Source organism: Cetorhinus maximus, chromosome 3, assembly GCF_964194155.1.
Source record: "Cetorhinus maximus chromosome 3, sCetMax3.hap1.1, whole genome shotgun sequence".
Taxonomy (NCBI): Eukaryota; Metazoa; Chordata; class Chondrichthyes; order Lamniformes; family Cetorhinidae; genus Cetorhinus; species Cetorhinus maximus.
This window is the reverse complement of record NC_135881.1, coordinates 163,062,450-163,068,449: the sequence shown is the minus strand read 5'-3', so window position 1 is coordinate 163,068,449 and position 6,000 is coordinate 163,062,450.

Sequence of the window (6,000 nt, the reverse complement as noted above, 5' to 3'; positions counted from 1 at the left end):
ACTTGCCACTTATCAGCTTAAGCCTGAATATTGTCCAGGTTTGCTGCATATGGACGCATGGACTGCTTCAGTACCTGAGGTGGTGTGAATGGTGTTGAATCATCAGCGAACAACCTCACTTCTGACCTTAGGATGGAGGGAAGTTTATTGATGATGCAGCTGAAGATGGTTTGGCCTAGCATACTCCCAAGGAACTTCTGCAGTGATGTTCTGGAACTGAAATGATTGACCTCCAACGACCACTACCATCTTCCTTTGTGCTAGGTATGACTCCAATCAATGGAGAGTTTTCCCCTGATTCCCATTGACTCCAGTTTTACTAGGACTCCTTGATGCCACTTGGTCTAATGCAGGCTTAATGTCAAGGGCAATTACACTCACCTCACTGGGGACCATGATGTCTGGAAACACTGGAACAGTTAGTCAGGCCCTGGTGATGGTTGGGAAGGGTATGTTACTGGCTATTGCCACTGGAGGGGGTCCTCCATGGACCAAAGAGTGCCCAAAAAGGAGACCTCCCAGAGCCACTGGACTTTACCTGATGGTCTCCCCACATGGCAATGGGCCCTCTCGCCATTGGCAAAATGCCAGGGGAGGCAAAAAGAGCCTTTAAGTGGCCACTTAAATAGCTCGATTTGGCCCTGAACATGGTCATCTTCCACCTTTCCAGTCACTTGCAAAATGGCATGACAGCAGGAAGGCACTGGGTATGCCACCTAATGCCTTCGTCTGTCGTTTTTCCAGCTTTCCACCTCCCAGATCTTCCCCAGAGGTCCTGTAAAATTCCAGCCTTTGTTGTCTGTTTTGCAGCCAGTTCGCTATCCATTCTGCTACTTCTTCCCTGAATCCACATATTCTGACCTTAGTCATAAGGCTTCCTTATGAAAGATCTTTTGGAAATCCAAATTTATTATGGCTACCGCATTACCTTTCTCAATCCTTTGCTACTTCTTTAAAGAATTCAACAAAGTTGGTTAAATATGATCTTCACTTTTGAAATCTGTGCTGACTACTACTATTATATTTTCAGTTTCAAGATGTGTTTCTATTACATCTTTGACAAAGGATTCCATTATCATTCCTGCCATAGATGCTAAGGTAATTGGGTTTTGGGCTTGCCAAAGCTCCCATTTTAAATATAGGAATCAGAGTATCTATCCACCGGTCCTCCGACACTATTCCTTCTTCTAATAAATTTGTGTGTATATAATAGTGTCTCTGTCACCTCTTCTCCAACTTCCTTTCCTACACGTGGTTGCAATACATCCAGACCAGGGGTTTTAATCCTATCCAGATTTGGTTGATTTATCAATGATCTCTCCCATCCCTCTATCTTTTATGTCTTTATATCCATTTTGGTCTCTTAATTAATTAATAAAATGTAATTATTTAATATTTCTGCCATTCACTGAGTTTATTGTGTTTTCTCTTAGTGGCCCTGGGCCCTATCCTGATTTTTCTTCTGTTATTTCTGTATCTGTAGAATACTTTACTTACACAGTACTTTCAATATTCCTTGATAATTTAATTTCATGGTTTCTCTCTTAATTTTGTCTGACTTCATTCCTAATGTTTCTCCTTTTGTCATTCTATCCTTTGTTGTCTAGTGTACCACTTTCTTTAATTTCAGATTTGTCCTATTTCATCGTTATCAAGGGTGTGCCATTACTGGTTAGTTTGTTCTTGCCTTTTAGTGGATATATTTCTCCTGGACTCTATTGATCACCTTTCTATTTCTTTTTATTTTTCTGGTTTACTTTTCCTTGTTCTGACCTCATATCCTTAAAATCAGCTTTTTAATGCCAGTTATTACTTTGCGTTTTGTCTTATGTCCTTCTCAATCTTTATTTAAAATCTTACATGATTTCCTCAGTGCTATTCTACATTTACTTTTATCATCTGTTTGGCTGCTTTCCCATTGCTAGATCCAGCAGTGCTTCATCCCCTGTTGGGCTTTTTATATACCGTTTTGCACATATAGTTAAAACTCTATTCCCCAGTTAAAATATCCCATATTATTGTGTCTTCCACCTCCTTCCACATTTAGATGATCTGCAGTATATCCTTTTTAGCATGACTGATCCCTTCCTATCTTTTATTTCAATCATTTGGATCTGTTTCTAACCTTTTGTTAGTTAGATTCCTTTATTCTACCACAATTCTGAATTGATTCGATTGGTTTTAGCCATTTGCGCATATTGTCTCAGATGGGGATACAATAGAAATGTTTGTTTACCTCTCCTATCTGATTCTGTACAAGTGTTCTATTCATTGTTCAGTTCTAAATAAGGTTTCATCAAGGCCAGGTGAACTCAGTCCTAACTGTTCGCATCAGATCATGTATTCCTTGTAACTGAAACTCCATACCTTCTTACAGAAATGAAGAGTGGAGAGCATGCCAGGAGCAGCACCAGGCATACCTAAAAATGAGGTGTCAACCTGGTGAAGCTATAACAAGGGACTACTTGTGTGCCAAACAGCAAAACAGGCAAGTGAAAGACAGAGCTAAGCGATCCCACAACCAACGAATCAGATCTACGCTCTGCAGTCCTGCCACATCCAGTCATAAATGGTGGTGGACAATGAAACAACTCACTGGAGGAGGCAGCTCCACAAATATCCCCATCCTCAATAATGGGGGAGCCCAGCACATCAGCACAAAGGTTAAGGCTGAAGCATTTGCTACAATCTTCAGCCAGAAGTGCCGAGTGGATGATCCATCTCGGTCTCTTCTAGAGGTCCCCAGCATCACAGATGCCAGTCTTCAGCTAATTCAATTGACTTCACATGATATCAAGAAACGGCTGAAGGCACTGAATACTGCGAAGGCTACGGACCCTGACAATATTCTGGCAATAGTACTTAAGACTTGTGCTCCAGGACTTACCAAGCTGTTCCAGTAGAGCTACAACACTGGTATCTACCAAGTTATGTGGAAGATTGCCCAGGTATGTCCTGTATACAAAGCAGGACAAATCCAATTTGGCCATTTACCGCCCCATCAGTCTACTCCCCATCATCATAAAGTAATGGAAGGGGTCATCAACAGTGCTATCAAGTGGCACTTGCTTAGCTATCACCTGCTCCCTGATGCCCAGTTTGGGCTCCGCCAGGGCCACTCAGCTCCTCACCTCATTACAGCCTTGGTTCAAACATGGACGAAAGAGCTGAACTCCCGAGGTGAGGTGAGAGCGACTACCCTTAACATCAAGGTCGCACTTGACCAAGTGTGGCATCAAGGTGTCCTTGCAAAACTGGAGTCAATGGAAATCAGGGGGAAAAAACTCTCTGCTGGTTGGAGTCATACCTAGCACAAAGGAAGATGGTTGTGGTTGTTGGAAGTCAGTCATCTCAGCTCCAGGATATCACTGCAGGAGTTCCTCAGGGTAGTGTCCTCGGCCCAACCATCTTCAGCAGCTTCATCAATGACCTTCCTTCCTTCATAAAGGTCAGAAGTGGGGATGTTCGCTGATGATTGCACAATGTTCAGCACCATTTGCGACTACTCAGGTACTGAAGCAGTCCATGTCCAAGTGCAATGAGACCTGGACAATATCCAGGCTTGGGCTGACAAGAGGCAAGTAACATTCATGCCACACAAGTGTCAGGCAATGACCATCTCCAATGAGAGAATCTAACCATCGCCCCTTGATGTTACCATCATTGAATCCCCCACTATCATCCTGGTGGTTATCATTGATCAGAAATTGAACTGGACTAGCCATATAAATATTCTGGCTACAAGAGCAGGTCAGAGGCTAGGAACCCTGTGGGTTCTGACTCCCAAAAGCCTGTCAACCATCTACAAGGCACAAGTCAGGTGTGTGATGAGGGAACACTCCTCACTTGCCTGGATGAGTGCAGCTCCAACAACACTCAAGAAGTTGGACACCATCTGGACAAAGCAGCCAGCTTGATTGGCACTACATCCACAAACATTCACTCCCTTCACCACCAATGCACAGTAGCAGCAGTGTGTACCATCTACAAGATGCACTGCAGGAATTCACCAAGGTTCCTTCAACAGCACCTTGCAAATCCACAACCGGTACCATCTGGAGGGACAAGGGCAGCAGATAGATGGGAACACCATCTGGAAGTTCCCCTCCAAGTTACTTACCATCCTGATTTGGAAATATATCTCCATTTCTTCACTGTCGTTGGGTCAAAATCCTTGAACTCCCTTCCAAACAGCACTGTGGGTGTACCTACACCACATGAGCTGCAGCGGTTCAAGCAGGCAGCTCACACCACATTTCCAAGGGAAATTAGGCTGGCCTGGCCAGCGAAGTCTACATCCCGTGAATGAATAATATTAAAAAAAACTGCAGAATGGAATATAAAAACAGCTTAGAGTTTTAAGTATAACCCAATCTTTTATCATAGTTAATGGTTAATTATTAAATCTTGAATTACAATTAATTGAGGATCGCCACTTATTTAATCATGTGTTTTACTGGTATCTAAATACAAAATCAATATAGCAGTTAACAAAAAAATGGTACAGAGTGTGAAATGGCTACAGGGGGCCACATATTACAGTTAGCTTATTTCCGTAAATATAAAATGAAACTAGTTCAAAAATTGTCAAGTTTTACTAAAAATCACTATCCAAACCCACTTAGTGTTATTCTACAGTCAGCTGGGCACAGGAACCCACAGCAAGGACTCTCCAAGCTTTGATACAAAGGCATCCTAAAAGCCAATCTCAGAGCCTGCAAGTTGAACCCCACCACATGGGAAAAGAAAACAACCCTGGATAGCTCCAAATGGAGAAGCTTCTATCATTAAGTAATCTCAACATTTGAGGACAGAGTCAGGTCCCTCCAAGTGAGCACACCACAAAGCCTGCATCAAAAATGACTTAATTTGCAATATTTGCGATCAGATCTGCAAATTAAGATTTAGCTAAACATCACATATGAGATGAGAACTCCTTGTTGAACAATCATCTGTAAAAACAACAGGCAAATCCATCATAGTCCCCTTTTTTTTTCCAAGTAGCTATTAAAATGTTGAGGGCATACAGGGTCCTGGCTTTAAAGAGGCATATGATACAAAAGGAAGGAAATTATCTTAAAACTATAAATTTTAGGCCTCAGCTGAGTAGTCTGTCCAATTTTGGGGGAGAAAATTCGACGGTTATGGGACAAAAGTAGGGAATGTGACTAATTGCTAATTGGATAGTTCTTTCAAAGAGCCGGCACAGACACGAGGGCCAAAGAGGCTCTTTTCTGTGCTGTGAAATTCTGATTAAAAAGGTAAATGGTATGCCAGAGTGCGGGATTAGACTAAGCGACTCACACAGAGGAAATACCGTATCAGAACTGATGGGTCAAATTCCTTTCATATGTTAGAGACTACACTTGAAAAGTACTTAATTGGTTGGAAAGCATTTGTGGTAATGTCCTGAGGTTCCAAACCACTTCATAAGGATGCATGACTTTTTTTTTAATGCTATAATACAAGATCAGAAATGGGAGCAGTAGACGACCCTAGGGCCTGTCAAGCCTGCTCTGCTATTCAATACGATCACAGCTGATCGTGGGCTTCAACTCCACTTTCCCTCCTGTTCCCATATCCCTCGATTCCCCGAGAAACCAAAAAAAAATCTGTAATTCTAAGTTTCAGGTCAAAATGGGAACCTGAATCTGGAAGTGGATGATGTGAAATAAATGATTTCAGTCAGTAGATGTCAGTATTCTATAATAGAAATAATCAGTCACTATTTTATCCCATCCTTGATGGGGCTGGAGGTTGTTGAGTTTGGGGGAGTTAAAATATCAAGATTGAGCAGCTTGACCTCTAAATTTTTGGAGATATCAGGCCATTGATGAGGCTCTTGCAAAGCCTTAGTAACATTCCAAAGTTGTGGCCTCGACACATCAGCGGCACTTCAATTTAGCTGCAAGTGAGGGGGAGGCCTGTATTGGTAGCTGATGAGATGGGAGGTGCCAACTAGCCAGAATGATAAAGATTTATTGTTCTCATATTCCTTGT